General features: G+C 45.1%; 1 long non-coding RNA gene across 2 annotated transcripts; it reads left to right on the top strand.

The window, feature by feature from the left end:
- Positions 1-9,585: 9,585 nt before the first annotated feature.
- On the top strand, positions 9,586-14,491 carry LOC131502531 (uncharacterized). Of its 2 annotated transcripts, none has more exons than XR_009257072.1 (4): positions 9,586-9,849; positions 11,199-11,453; positions 13,389-13,501; positions 13,965-14,491. It is a non-coding gene; the product is annotated as an uncharacterized LOC131502531 (long non-coding RNA). The 2 variants fall into 2 exon arrangements; XR_009257071.1 differs by having other exon boundaries at positions 9,588-9,849; positions 13,287-13,501.
- Positions 14,492-18,070: the final 3,579 nt, after the last annotated feature.

Below are 18,070 nucleotides of genomic sequence, written 5' to 3' on the forward strand. Positions count from 1 at the left end.
AGAGGGGTGCGGCTTTGATGCCTACCTGGTTTATACGCTCCACGGCTTTCCAGAACCTTTTGTGAAGCTGTAAGGGGTCCCTCGACTTCTTGAACACAATGGTCAGGCTTTCGATGAATCGAAACACACATATCCACAACTGTTTCCCCTTCATTCATGCCACAAAACAGGAATGGCCCGTGCCCTTGTGGACGTCGTGATCCAGTGCGAGAGAGGGTAATCAAATAGGCACTGTGGTAGGCAGAATTCTAAGATGGCTCCCGAGATTCCTACACCCTGACGCGCATGCCTTGTACCGTCCCCTCCCCTGGCAGGTGGGCAAGACCCATGAGTACGATGGGGATATTACTCCTGTGAGTCGGTTACATAGTATGGCCAAGGGGAGGGGACCCTGCAGATGTGCTTAAGGTCCCAAATCAGTTGGCTTTGAGTTACTCAAAAGGGAGATTCTGCCAGTGGAGCTGACTTAAAAAGCAAAAAAAAAAAAAAAAAAAAAAGTGGGAGATGACCATTGGCACAAACATTACAGAAAGGGAATGTGGGGTGCTAAGAAGGTCTGCAAAGGGGATATTTAACTATATATATACACACATTTGTATATATATACGACAATAGCTAACACTCAACATAATATGTCCTATTTTCCAGGTGCTGTTTTTTTAAGTTTATCTTTTATTTTAAAATTTATTTTATTATTTATTTATTTTAGGGAGAGAAAGTGCGAGGGGGGGAGGGGCAAGAGGGAGAGAGAGAGAGAATCTTAAGCAGGCTCCACACTCATCGTGGAGCCCGCCACAGGGGCTTGACGTGGGGCTCGATCCCACGACCCTGGGATCATGACCGGAGCTGAAATCAAGAGTCGGACGCTCAAGCGACCAAGCCGCCCAGGTGCCCCAACTCCGGGTGCTGTTCTGGGTGCCTGTTTAGGGCTCACTATAGTCCTAGGAGCAGAGGCCATTGTCCTCTTTTGTAGCTGATGAGCTAGAGATGCGGCAAATTTACTGACCTCTGTGATGTGGGCTTGGAGAATGGTGAAATTGGGAAGCTGGGCCGTGTGGTTCTGATGCTGACGGTCAGTCCTAGCTGATTAGCACAGAAAAAGCCTTCCTTGGGTGGGGAGGCGGGCAGTGCTCCAGGGGAAACCAGAAGGATGGGCTTAGTTCTTTTGCATCTTTCCCCCTCTTTGGTTTCTATGCTATCACCCAGTCCTGATTCTCTGTTCTTTTGACACCTCCTTGTTTCTCTTTTCTCTTTTACCTCATTTTGAGACTCTCCCAAAGTCTGGCTACTTCCTCTCTGCCCTCTTTCAATTTGAGACTCTCCCAAGGTCTGGCTACTTCCTCTCTGCCTCCTCCTTTCTGAAAATGCACTTACTCTAATGGGTGGTCTTTTAGGGTATTAGGGAGTTGTTCGATCAAGCGTCAGTAATGAATCACAACTAATTTCAGAATCAAATGGCATGCATGTCAATTTGTGTAAAACGGAGAGAAAGTACTCGGAGACAAATGGCTACTGCGCCAGTTTGCAATTCCAGCTACCCAGCAGAAGCACGTGAGAAAGCTGCTCAGGTGATTCTCATGTGTAGCCAGGACTGGGAACCTTTGGGTTAATGCCAATAAAGCCAATGAATACAGTCTTCCTTTAAGGGGGTCTAAGGAGTAAGCACGGAGGGGTGTGCACTGTTACTTTGCTGACGAGACCATGCGTGAGTCAACACAAGCTAGAGCAGCAGGAAGAACATCCTACAGCCACCGGTGCAAATTTTACAAATCAGGAAAAAAGAAAAATGGTGGTACATCCTTTTCCTTAGTGTACTCCACATGAGACTGATGATAGGCAGTTTAATTTTTTATGCTCTTTTTCGGGTTTTTACATTTTATTTTATCATCGTAAGAACACCTGAGATCTAGCCTCTTAACAAACTTTTCAGTGCACAATGCACTATTGTGGATATAGGTATGATGCTGTACGGCAGATCTCTCAACCTTATTCATGTTGCTCAAACTGAGAATTTACATCTGTTGGTTAGAATTCCCCATTTCCCCCATCCCAGCCTTTGGCAAACACCATTGCAGTCTTTTGCTTCTATGAATTTGACTATTTTAGATACCTTACCTAAGTGGAATCATGCAGGGGTTGTCTGTGTTTTCATGACTGACTTAGTTCATTCAGCATACTCTCCTCAAGGTTCACCCACCCTTCTCTTTAAAGGCTGAATAGTATTCCATTGGATGTATATACTACATTTTCTCGATCCAATCTTCTGGCGATAGACATTTGAGTTGTTTCCGCATCTAGGCTATTGCTGCAATGAACACAGCAGTGCTCCTATCTCTTCAAGATACTGATTTCAATTCTTTTGGATAAATACTCAGACGTGGGATCGCTGGATAACATAATAGTTCTATTTTTAATTTTTTGAGGAATTTCCATACTGTTTTCCACAGTGGCTGCACCATTTTGAATTCCTATCAACATGTGCAAGGGTTCTAATCTCCCAATGTTCTCATCAACACTTGTCGCCTTTTTTTTATATATATAGTAGCAGTCATGACAGGTGTGAGGTGATGTCTCATTGTGGTTTTGATTTGCATTTCCCTGATGATTAGCGACATTGAACATTTTTGTTTTTATATATCTGTTGGCCATTTATTTCTATGTCTTCTTTGGAGAAGTGTCTATTTGAGTCCTTGGTCCATTTTTAAATTGGGTTGTTAGTTGTTTGTTTTTTAACTATGAGTTGTACAAGTTCCTTATATATTTCAGAGACTAACCCCTAATCAGATGTATGGTTTGCATATATTTTCTCCCTTTCTGTAGGTTGCCTTTTCATTCTGTTGAATGTTTCCCTTGCCGTGCAGAAGCTTTTAGTTTGATGTAGTCTCGTTTGTTTATTTTTGGTTTTGTTGCCTACGCTTTTGGTGTCATATCCATGAAATCATTACCAAGACCTAAATGTTCTTCTAGGAATTTTATGGTTTCACGTCTATTGTCTAAGTCTTAAATTCATTTTGAGTTGATTTTTGTGTATGGTAGAAGATAACAGTCCCATTTCATTCTTTTTGCGTGTGGATGTCCAGTTTACCTAATAGCATTTGTTAGAGAGACTGTCCCATTCTTGCTGTGAATTCTTGGCACTCTTGCGATTCAGTTGACAGTATACATGTGGACTTCCTTCCGGGGTCCCTATTCATTTCCAAAGGTCTATTTGGTGTCTTTATGCCAGTGTCTTACTGTTGTGATTATTGTAGCTTTGTAATATATTTTCGAGTCAGGAAGGATGAGGCTTCCAGCTTCGTTCTTCTTTCTCAAGATAGTTCTGGCTATCCACAATCCTTCGTTGTTTCACATGATATTTAGGATTTTTTTTTTCTATTTCTGTAAATAGTACCATTGGATTTTGTTAGTGCTGCATTGAATCTGTAGATTGCGTTGGGCACTATGGGCATTTTTACATTTTTAAGTCTTTTGATCTATGAGCATGCAATGTCTTTCCATTTGCTTTTATCTTGCTTAATTTTTTCATCAGTGTTTTGTAGTTTTCAGTAGACAAGACTTATACCTTCTTATTTGAATTGGTTCCTGAGTATTTTATTCTTTTGGGTGCTGTTTATAAATGGGATTGTTTTCCTGATTTCCTTTTCAGAGAGTTTGTCATTAGTGTACGGGAACGCAACTGATTTTTGTACATTGATTTTGTGTCCTACAACTTTACTGAATTCGTTTATTAGTATTAGCAGGTTTTTAAAAGGACTCTTTAGGGTTTCCTGTATATAAAATCATGTCATCTGTAAACAGGGACAATTTTACTTCTTTTCTGATTTGGATGCTTTTTCTTTCTTTTTCTTGCCTGATTACTCTGGCTAGAATGTCCAGTTCAATGGCGAATAGAAGGGGCAAGAGTGGACATCATTGCCTTGCTCCTGATCTTAGGGGGAAAACTTTCAGTTTTCTACCATTGAGCATGATAGCAGCTCCGGGCTTGTTGTGTATGGCCTTTATTATGTTGAGGTACTTTCCTTCTATTCCCAGTTTGCTGAGAGTTTTTATCCTGAAAAGGTGTTGGATTTTGTGAAATGCTTTTTCTGCATCCATTGAGATGATCATGTGATTTTTACCCTTTATTCTGTTAATGTGGAGTATCACATTGGTTGATTTGTGTATATTCAACCGTCTTTGCATCCTAGGGGTAAATCTCACTTGGTCGTGGTGTTTGAGCCTTTTAATGAGCTGTTGAAATCAGTTTGCTAGTATTTTGTTGAGGATTTTTGCTTCTATATTCATTGGGGATACTGACCTACAGTCTCCTCGTGGTGTCTTTGTCTGGCTTTGGTATCAGGTATCATTGTGCAGACATCCCAGAATGAGTTTGGAAGTGTTCCTTTCTCTTCATTTTGTTTTTGGGAAAGTTTGAGAATGAATAGTATTGATTCTTCTTTAATGTTTGGTACAATTTTCAAGCCATCCAGTTCTGGGCTTTTCTTTCTTGGGAGGTTTTTCATTATTGATTCAATCTCCTTACTCATATTGGTCTGTTCAGATTTTCGATTTCTTCATGATTCATTCTTAGTAGCTTGTATGTTTCTAGGGATGTATCCATTTCTTTTCGTCTGTCCAGTGTGTTGGTGTGTACTTCTTCATATTAGTCTTGTGTGATCTTTTTTTTTATCTCTGTGGCATCAGTTGTATTGTCCCTTCTTTCATTTCTGATTTTATTTGAGTCTTCTCTCTCTCTCTCTTTTTTTAGTTAGTCTAGCTAAGGTTCATCAATTTTTGTTTACCTTTTCAAAAAGTTAACTTAGTGTTGTTGATTTTTTTAATCGATTTTCTATTTCATTTATTTCTTCTCTAATCTGTGTGATTTCCTCCTTTCTGCTAGCATTTGCAGGCAACTTTTGAGTTAAGAATGTTCTGGACCTCCTGAGACTGACATTAATTTTTCTGCTGTTTTCTCTACTTCCTTTTCCCCATTTATTGAATCAGATCCCCTGTGCTAGGGGAGGAGACTAAAGAGAGTGGAAAACGATCAGAAACTTTCATTGGGAATTAAATTTTCCCTGCCTCCCCCCTCCTACCCCAAAAGGCCTACATTTCTTCCGGGCCATGGTTTGAGCCTGCCAGTCTAGAATGTTCCATAATGCAACGATTACTTTCCTGCAGAGGTCATGAAATGTAGAGTTTTGGCTTTCCGGTCTTGCTCAAAGATCGTCTTCATTTCAGTGAAATACCAGTCCAGAAGCTACCTCATTTGAAAAGTGTCATATGCCGTCCCCAGCCTCGGTTTAGGAATCATTTGTGCAAAAGCCACAATTGCTCTTCTTTACAAAACCTCTACTGTGGTTTTCGCACATCACTGCTACCTTGAGCACAGTCTTTCCTCTTTCTTACAGGAGTAAGAGAAAGTATCAGTACTAAGTCAGCTCTGCACACATTTCCGGTTTCAGAGGGGCGAACTCCGAAGATGCAGTCATTTTCATTGTTCACCGACCTTGTGAAGGATACCCCCCAAACCCACCTCACTGATAGAAAATTCTCTGGAGCCCTAAGCTGCAAATGAACATTTTGCTCTGAGGTGGGAGTAGATTTTGAGATAGGTCTTTGCTAAGAATTATGAAAATAGGAACATCAGTCATTGGCAAGATGTATGAATTCCCAGGTGCAGCCCACGTATAGCCAGGAAGTTGCCTTAAAAAGGAAAGCTCACATTTCTGTGTCCAGGTAGCTCAAAGGCCTGGAAGACGTCCTTTCCCAGAATGCATGTGGCTCTACCTGGACACAGAAATGTGGCCTCTCTCAAAATCTTTTGCTATCAAAACTGCACCCTCTCCTTGTCTAGCAAATTAGCCAGTAATGGTCCTTAATTAAGATAGTGGTGTGAGCTTTCCTTTTTAAGGCAACTTCCTTCCCTACAATTAATTGGCCCATAACCCTCCTTAAGCTTGCCCTTCCTGTCCCGGGGGGTGTGGAAAAGGCCAGGAAAGGGAACAATTATGAAATCCTACGGGGTCCCCAGAGCTCTGCTCCTCACCCCAGTGCTCAGAGGCCCCTGACCCTCCCTCCTTTTCTCCAATCTCTTGGCTGGCTTCCCAACTTCCAGAGACCCAATCCTTGGCACTGAGAGTAGCCACACAGCCCCCAGCACCCCCACGCGGGGAATGAGGTAACCTTAAAGCTTCCTGGGAAATTGGAGTTGAAAGGAAGACCTGGGTACAAAGCTTGCCCTCTGGGAGAACCTCCCCACCCCCGCAAAAGGGCCCGGTGGGAATGATGGGAAGGTGTCACCTGCATGGGAGATGGGGGGATATTCTTAGGAGAAGGCGTGAGAACTGGAGGTTGGGCCAGGGTGACAGCCAGGGATGGAGGTACCGTCCGCCTGCCCCACCCCACTTCCTTTTTCCTATTTGTTTCAACAAGTCTTCCTTTTTGATTGACTTTTAGACATTTTCTGCACTTCTCATGTTCTGTTCCTGACCTGAGACCTTTCTCCAACCACTTTGCTGCCATTTTCTCTCTCTGTCTGTCTCTGTGTCTCTTGATGTGTCCTGCCCCCGTCCCAGAACCAAATAAATCATTCTGCTGTTGATAAGCCCACCAACCTGCAGAGCCTACCCTCCCCTTGACCCTGGATCTGTTTTTCTTGGGTGGTGCTATTTTTGGACAAGGAGCCCTATTTAGTATGTATTTAAAAGATTTTCTTTTTCAGTAATCTCTATACCCAGCGTGGAGCTTGAACCCACAACCCCAAGATCAAGAGTCATACGCACTACTGACTGAGCCAGCCAGGTGCCCAAGGAGCAGCACCTGGTTTTTTTTTTATTTAAAAAGGTTTTTTAAAGTTTATTTATTTATTTTGAAAGAGAGAGAGAGAGAGAGAGAGAGAGAGAGAGAGAACGCAAAGGGGAGGGTCCGAGAAACAGAGAGAGAATCCCAAGCACGATCTGTGCCATCAGCGCAGAGCCTGATGTGGGCCTCAATCCCATAAACCATGAGATCAGGACCTGAGCCAGAATCAAGAGCCAGACACTTGAACTGAGCCACCCTGATGCCCCATAAGGAGCTCTTTTTAGACTCACCTTGTATGAGGTGAACGTTATAACCACTGCACTGTGGAAACTGACTTTTCAAACTCACCTTGAATTGTACCACATAGAAGCCTCCTTGTAGGCGATATGAGAGGTCATCTCCAGAAATTAGCTATCCTTTGCCTGGGGAGTGGGAGGTGGAGGAGAAGGCTGTAGAAGGACAGAGACTGAGAAGAGAGAGGAACCCCTTCAGCAGTCCTGCTGCTTTTTGCAGAGCACAACAGCTTGGCTTGGATAAAAATATCCCTAATGGCAGAAAATTCTTCTAGGGAGAAGCTTGCATTTGTCACATTCATTCAATAAAACGTACCGATGACCTACTGTATGCCAGGCACTATTCCAAATGCTGGAGATATAAGTGCTTGGGGAACATGACAGACAGAAAGTGCTATCCTTATGGATCTTACATTCTAGAAACTTCTACTGGGCCAGGTGTCAGGACCACGAGTGCTAGTCACAGCCCCATGAATTCTTAGCTATGAGACCCGGGAGGAGTTCTTTAACAACTCTTCGAGCCTGAGAATTCTTATCAGTCAGAAGGGTATAAGTTTGAATGGGTTGATGGATATGCAAGTGTGCTCTTTGAAGAGTGTCAGATACCATACAAATATATGGTTTTGTTTTTGTCTACCCTCACTCCTTCCAGGGTTTTTAGAGAGTAGTTCCTCACCATGGGCCTACAAGAAACGAAGGCACCCTGGGACTCTTTCACTTAGAAGATTCTGTGAGTGTATGAGAGTACTAGTAATCAAAGATAGGTAGATGGATAAATGATGAAAGGTAGAGACACAGATTCTTTAAGTTTATCTTGAGAGAGAGAGAGAGAGAGAGAGAGAGAGAGAAGGGGGGCACAGAGATCTCAAGAACCGTGAGATCATGACATGAGCTCAAATCAAGTCAGACACGCTGAACCGACTGAGCCACCCAGGTGCCCTGAGACACATATATTTTACAAAAGTCACACATACCCGTTGTAGGAAACTTAGAAAATACAGACAAGTTGAAGCAAACAGAGAGAGATATTCCAGAATTTATCACTCAGAGATAAGTCTTCTGGTACCTTCCAGGCTTATTTCTCTAGAGCAGTGTACAGCATAATCAGAGGGGCCGCCCAGTCCTTATGCTTGAGGGCGCGTCCTCTGGGGAGGAGCATCTTTCTTTTCATGTCACAACTGGCGCAGCCTTTCATAAGATGGGGCCAACTTTTTCCATATAAGTGTTGTATTTGTTTCCAGTGGCTTCCATAACCCTACGGCAAGCTTACACACTCCACACATATGCTACCACAAACCGGGTAGCTTGAAACAACAGGTTATTCTCACACAGTTCTGGAGGCCAGAAGTTCAAGATCAAGGTGTCAGCAGGGCCACAGTCCCTCTGAAGGCTCTAAGGAAGAATCAATCTTTCCTTGCCTCTCCCAGCCTCTGGCGGTTGCCAACAATCCTTGATGTCACTTGGCTTCTGGCAGCATCAGTGTATGTCTGTGGCCAAACTGTCCTCTTCTTATAAGGACACCGGTCGTTGGATTGGAGCCCACCCGAATTCAGCATAGCCTCATCTGGATTTAACTAATATCTGCAAAGATTCTATTTCCAGATAAAGTCACATTCACAGATTCCCATGGACAAGAATTTTGGGTGGATGCTATTCGACCGTGTACAAGTGTCACCCCCCATTATTTACTGGAACATGCTTCAGATATGATTGGTTCTCCCAATTTGGGAGAGAGGTATCCAGGCATCCACGACCTTGTCACAATAGGGGGTGTCAGGGCTTCCTGCCCCTCCGGGTCAGAAGACATCTTGACGTCAAAATCCTTGGTTGGAGGGGCACCTGGTTGGCTCAGTCGGTGGAGCGTGCAACTCTTGATATCAAGGTTGTGACTTCAAGCCCCACGTTGGGCATAGAGATTACTTTAAAAAAAATCCTTGAGGATTAGATGTTGGATGAGATATAGATGTGCTCTGGTGGAAGCTGTTCTAAGTCTACACTTAGCAAGATGGCACCATTCACTGTGGGACATTGTGAAGGAGAAAAGTTCTCAACTCCATTTATTGGCAGGTGAATGCTTGAGCCCCAGCAGATCTCAAAGGTTGTGGTAATTGTTTCCAGCTACCAACCTGTAGATAAAAATTAACATGGGTGCAGAGAATGGAGAGGAACATACAGCTCATTTCTAATTAGTACTCATAGGCACTTTGGGGACACTCTCACCTTCCTTTTACTTTGCAGTCTTAAGTGGAACTGTGGAAACATTCTATTTTTGCCATGACATTTGTACTAACAGTGTATCACAGGGGTCCCTCTACACCAGTAACTCTACTTTGGGACCAAAATGTATTTAACTGCTAATCCCAAATCCTTTGATACAGCCCTTCTCTTCCTCACCCCACCCCTACCGTGGTCCCTGACATCTTACCATTTAATTGAATCTCTTCATCTCCTTCTGTACCCTCCCCTCTGCCAGGAAAAAGAAATGCTTCCTGCCCCTGGCATTTCCTTAATTGTATGCAGACATGGTTGGATGTTCTTTGCGAGGCTGCTGACTCAGAAGCCTGGACGGGCCAGCTGCAGTCTTAATGAACTGACTCAGGAAGGAAGTGCTTACAGAGATGGTGTACCGTGCAGTCAGTGGGTGGGAGCAAATGTCGGCTAGAAGACCTGAGCCTTGTGAAGGGGCGGCCTGATTCCCGGGGAAGAGCATTGGCTGGAAGTCTGGAAGCCTGGGCTAGTCTCTGCTCTGCCACTAACTTGCTGCATGACTTTGGTAAGTCGTCCCCTCTCTCCGAGCCTCAATTTCCCCATTTATGAAACCATGGGGCCGGCCCCAGGAGACCCTGTGGGAGCACCAGAGGTTCTCTGAGTGAGGTCCCCACCAAGAAGACAGTCTCCTGTGAGGATATTAGGAAATGAGTGGGGAGCAGAAGTGCTGTTTCAGAAAGAGCCCCAGGAGTGAACCACAGGACGGGGCAGAGGGACTGCTGGAGCCCAGGGTCGGGACTAAAGAGGGCAGCCTGGAGAGTAGTAGTTAGAAGTTGGGGAGAGACAGAATGAGAAAGACAAGAGAGAACCCTGAACCTGTGAAGTCAAGAAGAAGGATTGGGTAGGGGTAAATTAAGAGGGGCCCAAGGAAAGGCTGTGTGGTGGGGGGGTCTCGGTGCATAGGAGCTTGGGGCCAGCCTACCAGGGCTCTGGAGCTCTAAGGGAGGTACAGAAGGCAAGCTGAGACCAGAACGAAGGAGGTTAAAAATGGGCTTCAACCACACAGACAAGCCTTATATGTTCATATCAGGCTGATTTCTAAAGGAAAACGGGTGCCAATAATATACCCACCTAGGGAGTACTTGATCCCTGATCTTCACTCTGGAGCAGAGGGGATTTTGTCTACCTATAAAGCCCTAATAGCCTGTGCTCCACCTTAAGGGCCCATTGGAAGAAGCTGGGGTGCTATGCAGAGCCCGGAGCAAGGCTTTGGTCCCAAGCATGCAGCCTCACGAGAAGAAAGATGCTCGGTCTCCGGGTCTTTGCGTGTGTTATTTCCTGTACCTGGAGGGCACCCAGAAAATTCCCTCAGGGTTCTAACATTACCTCTTCCAGGAACCTTCCCCGGCCCTCTCACACTTCACCCCCACTCCTCCTGCGTGCTCCCACAACCCCATCTACTTGCCTTGTTCTGATGCTTCCCCAGCACACTGTGGTTGACTCCTTGCTTTCCTATCTCCTTAACTAGTAGCTTTTTCTTCGTTTTAGTTCCCCAGACCTATCAGAGAGCCCAGCGCTTGCTAAGTGCTGAGCCAATATTTGCTGCATGGATGTTGACCACTTGGTGTCAGCCACAAGGCACCTCAGGCAGTCCTGCCATAGGAGACATCAATGGGAAGACCTTTGTGAATTATACGGAAAGAGTCCATGGGACTTGTGTCTTTCTGTTAGACACACAGCAGGAGGTGTTAAACTCATACGAGGGACGCAGCAGCTTCCAAAAGCCCAGCTGTGACTAGAAATTTCTTCTAGAATTTTTCTTGTGCTGGTTGGGGGTGGGGAGCACAGCAGGGAGTGAGGGGACAGAATCCTGCATCCAGAACACAACTCTGAAGGGTTTTTTTTTTTCCTTAGAGCCAGAAAAAGAGGGATCACTCACCCATTCTCCATCAGATACTAAGCTGCTGACTGCCTCAAGGACGAACTTCTCTCCCTTGTCTTTCCAGGCTTGGCCAGATAGGTAGAGAGAACATGGACGAACATTTACCGTGTCAGGCATGGAGCAGATTGCCTTATATAATTTTCTCGTCTAATTCTCAGGACCACCCTCTGAAGCAGGAACTATTGTTACCTCTGCTTCATAGACAAAGCGACCTAAGGAACCAAAAGGTTAAATAGTTTACCCAAGATCCCACAGCAAGCAGAGTAGTCTGTAATGTCTGCTACCAAATTCTGGCTATTCCCACCCCCCATATCCGCCCCTCAGAAGGATTGTTACACTTAAAGACCCCTAGTCAGGTTAGTGGCATTAGTATTTTCAAGCAATTGTTTTAAATGACCACGTTCTATATTTTTGTTGTTTTAAATGATCACGTTCTATGTTTTTGAAAGATGCTAGCAACAAAGAGGACATATGGGTGGCAAATGAGCACATACAAAGATGTTCAACGTCATTAGCCATCAGGCAAATACAGATCAAAATTCTGATGAGATAATATTACAGACCTATTAGATAAATAATACAGATGGTACCGAGTGCTAGCAAGGATAAGAAGCAACTAGAACTCCCGGCCAGAGCTATCTTTGGTGACAGAAGGCAGCACAGCGGTTACCTTTGTGAGAAGTAGAGGTGACTGAGAAGGGGGGTTTCAGAGGTAAAGGTCTACATCTGGGTGATGATTCCGACGGGCGTGTTCACTTCATGAAAATTCATTAAGCTTATGAGTTGTGTGCTTTTCTGTCTGTAAAGGTTTATTTAAGTGAAAAGTTTATGGAAAAGTAAATTATTACGGGGGCACCTGGGTGGCTCAGTCGGTTAGGCGTCCGACTTCGGCTCAGGTCATGATCTCCCGGCTTGTGGGTTCGAGCCCCGCGTCGGGCTCTGTGCTGATGGCTCGGAGCCTGGAGCCTGTTTCGGATTCTGTGTCTCCCTCTCTGTCTGCCCCCTCCACACCTGTGCTCCATCTCTGTCTCTCAAAAACAAATAAATGTAAAAAAAAATTTTTTTTAATAAAAAAAAATTTTTTTTTAAAACTAAGTTATTACAAAAGCAAAATACGTTCATTGTAAACATCATGCCAGCCTCCAGTTCTACTCCCCAGTGGCAGTCGGTGTTACCTGGGTTCCTTTTCCACCTGGGCATATAGATAAATATAGCTTTATTTTTCTTACACAAATGGGGCACGGAGGTAAAGTGCCTCCCAAGTCAGAAACAAGGAGTGAGCATTTGTCAACAAAATTCACTTTGGGGATCTGGGATGGAGATAGGCAGCTGGTAAGAAGAGAGATTGAGGATTACGGTCCCGCTGGCAAAACTAATACCTACAACCAGGCCAACCTTCCAAGTATCCCTGTCCCCGACATCATTTGTCAATGCTGATTATCCCGAACCCCCCCCTACCTTACTCCTCCTGAGCCTTTGGAGTGTCAGAGTCAATATAGTCAATAGAAGATGGCTGCACAATGAAGAAGGATAGGAGGTTCTGGATTAGAAAAGCCAAGGACAGCCGATGGATGTTGAACACTGGGATTTGTCAGTGGAGTGCTAGAAGCCAGGATACAAAGTGATGGCGGGGATCTCCCCTCCTAGGGAAGCTTCTCTGATATTCTTTCTATTCCAGCCCCCTGGCTGGGTAGGTACTCCTCCTTAATGTTCCCACAGCAGGCTGTGTTCCCCTCTACTGTGACACTTCTCACTTTGCTTTATGTTTGTCTGCTCCTGTACTGGTTGGCTTCTCTGAACTGGGAGCTCCTGGCAAGGTAGGGACCACCTTTATTTTATTTTATTTTATTTTATTTGAGAGAGAGAGACAGCACGAGGCGGGGAGAGGAGCAGAGGGAGAGAGAATCTTAAGCAGGCTCCATGCTCCGGGCAGAGCCCGATGCAGGGCTCAATCCCACGACGCTGGGATCACGATCTGAGCCGAAATCAAGAGTCAGACGCTCAACTGACTGAGCCACCCAGGCGCCCTGGCACTATTATCTCTATCCTTGTCTCCCCAGCATCCAGTTCAGCACCTGGCCCGCAGCAGACAGTGAATGTTGATTTGAGCAAATGAACTAATAGAAAGAAATGTCTCCTGTAATTGCTTCTTACCAATCTAGCCAACAACGGCAGCGTTGTGGATGGAAGCACCAGAGAACACATCATCTCTGGCTTTTTGCTGCAGATCTACATGGAGAATCACACATGGGGCAACAAAGATTCTCAAGGCCAGGTAGGGCTTTGCACTGGAAGCTTGAAAATGCAATGTCTGGCTTTGAAGAAGATGTATACCGCAAATAATTTGCTATGCGTTGATAACGGAAATTTTCATTTTCCATTGGCTAATAGAAAATTGGGGCGCCTGGATGGCGCAGTCGGTTAAGCGTCCGACTTCAGCCAGGTCACGATCTCGCGGTCTGTGAGTTCGAGCCCCGCGTCGGGCTCTGGGCTGATGGCTCGGAGCCTGGAGCCTGTTTCCGATTCTGTGTCTCCCTCTCTCTCTGCCCCTCCCCCGTTCGTGCTCTGTCTCTCTCTGTCCCAAAAATAAATAAAAAACGTTGAAAAAAAAATTAAAAAAAAAAAAAAAAGAAAATTAACCATGACTTTTAAATTATCTTCCTTTTAGTGTGATGTGTTTAGGTCAACATGTTGATTGTTTAATGTTTTAAAAAGTGTGATTTCTTTTTGCCTTCCAGATCTCGCAGAAATGTCTGAAAGGAAACTGTAAAAAATGAATATGTACGGGTTTTTTGTTGTTGTTGTTGTTGCAGCATTGTCTAATATCATATGACTGGAAACAACCTAAATGTTCGTCAATAGGGAACTAGTTAAATAAGTTATGGTATATCATCATACAGTGGAATCCTATGCGGTTGTAAAAAACAAAAAGAAAGAAAGAAAGAATAAAAAAGCATTTGCTGACATGGAATGATCTCCAAAATATATTGTTAAATGAAAAAACAAAGATGTAGAACAATGTATTGTATACTACTGTGTGTAAGGGTGGAGGAGAATATCTATGTACTTGCTTGAATGCATGTAAAAGCATCTCTGCAAGAGATCTAAGAGACTGACAACACTGGGTGACAATGGAGGACTGGGAGAAAGCAGTGGACGGGAGACTTTACGTTGCACATTCGTTCTCTTACGCCATTTACCTTTGTAACCATGTGAACGTATTATGTGGCCAAAAATAAATGTAAAAAGAATGAAATCACAGCAACCATGGGGAACAAGAAAAAGTGAAATAAATTTTGAGAAATCCGAACAAGTAAGAAAGGCAATGACTTTGGACTAGCAGACAGATGAGAGCATTGCACTGCAATGCAAGAACTCGGAGGTGAGAGTGGGTTTTCCCAAGGAAACATCAAGCTCAGAGACAGTAAATGCAGAGAGCAGGGGTAGGCTGAGAGGTAACCATCATGGTAACTCATTAAAGAGCTGCGGCAGAAACAGCTGGGACAGGTGGGCTCTTTCCCCCTTCTCCCTCTTCCCCCATGAACCCTTAGCAGCAGCATTTGGCCTTTGCCCTCAGGCTAAAGTTGCCCCAGGAGGGCTCTGGGGAGGGTGCTAAGACCTCCACGAAAGACAGGAAAAAGAAAACAAAAGAAAAACCAGCATCAGTCAAGAGTGAAACCCTCTACAGGGCTTCACCCCAGAGAAAAGCCCTCCTGGTTTCATCGGTTGTGGGGGTCCCTGGCCTTCCTGCCTCTCCACCCACATAACCTAAAGGGAAGCCTGCCTGTTGACAGGCTCTACCCACTGAAACAGAACCCGCAGCCAGCCCTCCCATTCCGGAGAAGGGTTTGTGGGGGGAAACAGATCAATGCAATTTGCAGAGGAAACCCATGCCGTCTGCCCATAAAAATGAACATAGTTTTTCATTCATAAATATCACCAGACAACTAAGGGTCATCAGGCATTTGAGGAGAACCACCAACATGAAAGGGAAGAACCAAAATAAACGAGTGGAACTGACCCCAGAGGAAAGAAAGATAACTAAAGGAATAGAAGAAAACTTAAATATATTATGACTTCTATCGCCAGAGAAGCTCGCCAGTGCTATTCTATCAGATTAGATAGAATGTTGAACAACTCCCCTTTCTATGCCCTTAAAAAAAATTTAGTAGATTGGCAGAGATTCACTAATTCCTTGCCATGGGTCAGGAAGCAAGGGTTCTGAGCTTTGAGTTTTTAATGGTCTCTTTGCTCTAGGAGCCAATGGTAGGGAAATCAAATGAGTCAGTTATGAGGCAACGTGGCACATGCAATGATAGATTAAGCACAGAAGATAGATTAAGACGGAGTAAACTTTCCACATTGTCTGCTGGGAGGGGATATTTCAGAAGGGGTGTCTCTTCCTCGACCTTAATGGATAAGGGCAGAGGGAGTCAGCATGAGCGCAAGGAACAGCTTGAGCAGGAACAGCACGTTTAGGGGGATAAACCTGGCTTGACGTGGCAGGGGACAGGTCGTGTTTTGGGCTAAGAATTGAGATGCCGTGCCCTAGGCTAGGGTTTTCCAGACATGTTCAGGGCAAAGAGTCCGTGTGAGGCCCTTTGTAGAACAAACAAAATGCTGATACATTTAACTCTTTCATATGTACTGGAAATAATTTTCCTAGCAGAAACTATGACGGTGTTCTAGGTTATCAATATAAAATCACAACCACAAGCATACTCACACCAAAGACAAACTGTTGAGGTATGATCCATTGTTTTCTGAATTTTTCCCTTGGTACTTATTCGCGGCAATGCAGTCACTAGTTAGCAGGAGAGCGGCAGTAAAACAAGGGGACAGAGATTTAAGAAAAGTTGGCATAAGAAAAACTGAAAAGTGACCCAACCTACTAACTTAATGCTCTCTGTGAATTCAGAAAAAGATGGCTATCATTTGACCTTGGTTGTAGGCACTTTCGCGCGCTCCAGAGATCTACGGATCTCTTGGAAACTAAGTTTAAGAATCACTTCTGGATGCATTAGGCAGCTGAAGAATTTTTTTAATGTGTACTTATTCTGAGAGAGAGGGAGGGAGAGAGAGAATCCCAAGCAGGCTCCACTCTGTCAACGCGGAGCCTGACGTGGGGCTTGAACCCATGAACCGGGAGATCATGACCTGAGCTGAAATCGAGAGTCGGACGCTTAACTGACTGAGCCACCCAGGCGTCCCTAGGCAGCCGAAGATTTTTAAAGGGGGTCAACACCAGGGCAAGGCCACTCTTTTTTGGAGGAGAGACGGGTGTGGGATGTCCTGACACAAAGGACAAATTGATACAGAATCAGAAATCGGAGACTAGAGCTCAAGTTTGGAAGTCGGAAAGGCAGCCAATTGTTGTAGAGGACCAGGCAGAAGAAGGACGAAAGAAAGAGGAGGCTTCCAGGATTGAAGGGCAAGCAAGCTATTCTGGAGTTAATCCCATCCATGTTGAACATGCCAGGGCACTGCCAATCTGTTTCCCTGGGTCTGGGGCACAGTCTGAGGGAGTCAGGTCAGATTAGATGAGATGGTCAGTTACAAGATTCAGAATTAACGTTCTGCTGGCAGTACGAAGGGTGGGTGGGGCAGGGCAGGAAGGGAAGCAAGGAGATACATTAGGAGAATGCAAGTCAGTAATCTAGGAGAAAGGGGATGTGGGACTAGACTCAGATGTTGACAGGAAAAGAGTAATGGCAATCGAGAAGCTTTGGGGAAGAAGAAGCCACTGGGATTGGGGAGGAATCTGGGCAAGAGGGAGGGAAGAGTCGTGGCTGGCATCCAGGTCTCTGACCCAGGCAGTTAGATGGGTGTAGCGGCACTCTTCCCCAAGATAGGAAGAACCTTGAGGGAGAACGGGTCTGGGCAGGAAGTGGAGTCAAGGGTAAGGGTGTGCAAATGTGAGGTGGCTTTGGGATGCCCAAGTGGAGACGTTGAGCGGTAGCTATACTTACAAACCTGAGATTCAAGGCCATGGTTATAGACTTGGGATTTATCACAGTGAGGGTCATAGTGAAAACCCTGAGGGTGGATGGGAATCGCCCAAGGAAAACGTGTAGAGTGAGAGGTGCGGAGGGGAGGCGCAGGGAGGAGAGGAGGGTAAGGATAGGGAATGCCAAAGTTTTAAGGGGAACAAAGAAAAAAAGGGGATCACACAAAGAAGTATTCTGAGAGGTAAGTGGGCAACGCTAGAAGGGTGACAACAGAATCATAGGTCAACAGACTAATAGAAAGGTCACGCAAAATGCACTCTAAGAAAGGATTCGGCCCAAACGGTTGGGCTAATAGTGGTGTGGGTAGTTCCCGGGGAATGTTGGGAGTGGAAGTCAGACTGCAGGAGGCTGAAGTTGAGAAAGCGGGAAGCAGGGAGATCGGACTTTTTCTTAAAGGCGGTCACGTGAAATGAAGCCTGCCGTTGCCCCCATCACTGGGGTCCCTTCGGCGTCCTGTCCCTGGGCGGTTGGCCGAGCTGATCTTGGCAGGGCCCTCGCCGTTCTGGCATTCTGTGATCTGGTAACCATACGAAACTGGCTTTGGAGAAGTCCCCGAGCCCCTCTCTTGGCACCCGTGATCGTTTTCCTTCAGTGGAACGGAGGTTACTTGTCTAAGAACTGAAGCCTCTGACCTGACGGATGGAAGTTTATCATGTGCATCGAAGCCACCTACTTGGCAGATGCAGTGAGGAGCTGCACAGATCTGGGCCCGGGACAGGATGCTGACGCGTGGGAGGGGAAGAGAGCAGGTGCTAACTATACAGAGAGTGTGCCTGCCGGAGCACTTTGTTACATTTCCTATTTGTCTCTCAACACAATTTTATAGGAATCACCAA

Source organism: Neofelis nebulosa, chromosome X (genome assembly GCF_028018385.1).
Source record: "Neofelis nebulosa isolate mNeoNeb1 chromosome X, mNeoNeb1.pri, whole genome shotgun sequence".
NCBI classification, from domain to species: Eukaryota; Metazoa; Chordata; class Mammalia; order Carnivora; family Felidae; genus Neofelis; species Neofelis nebulosa.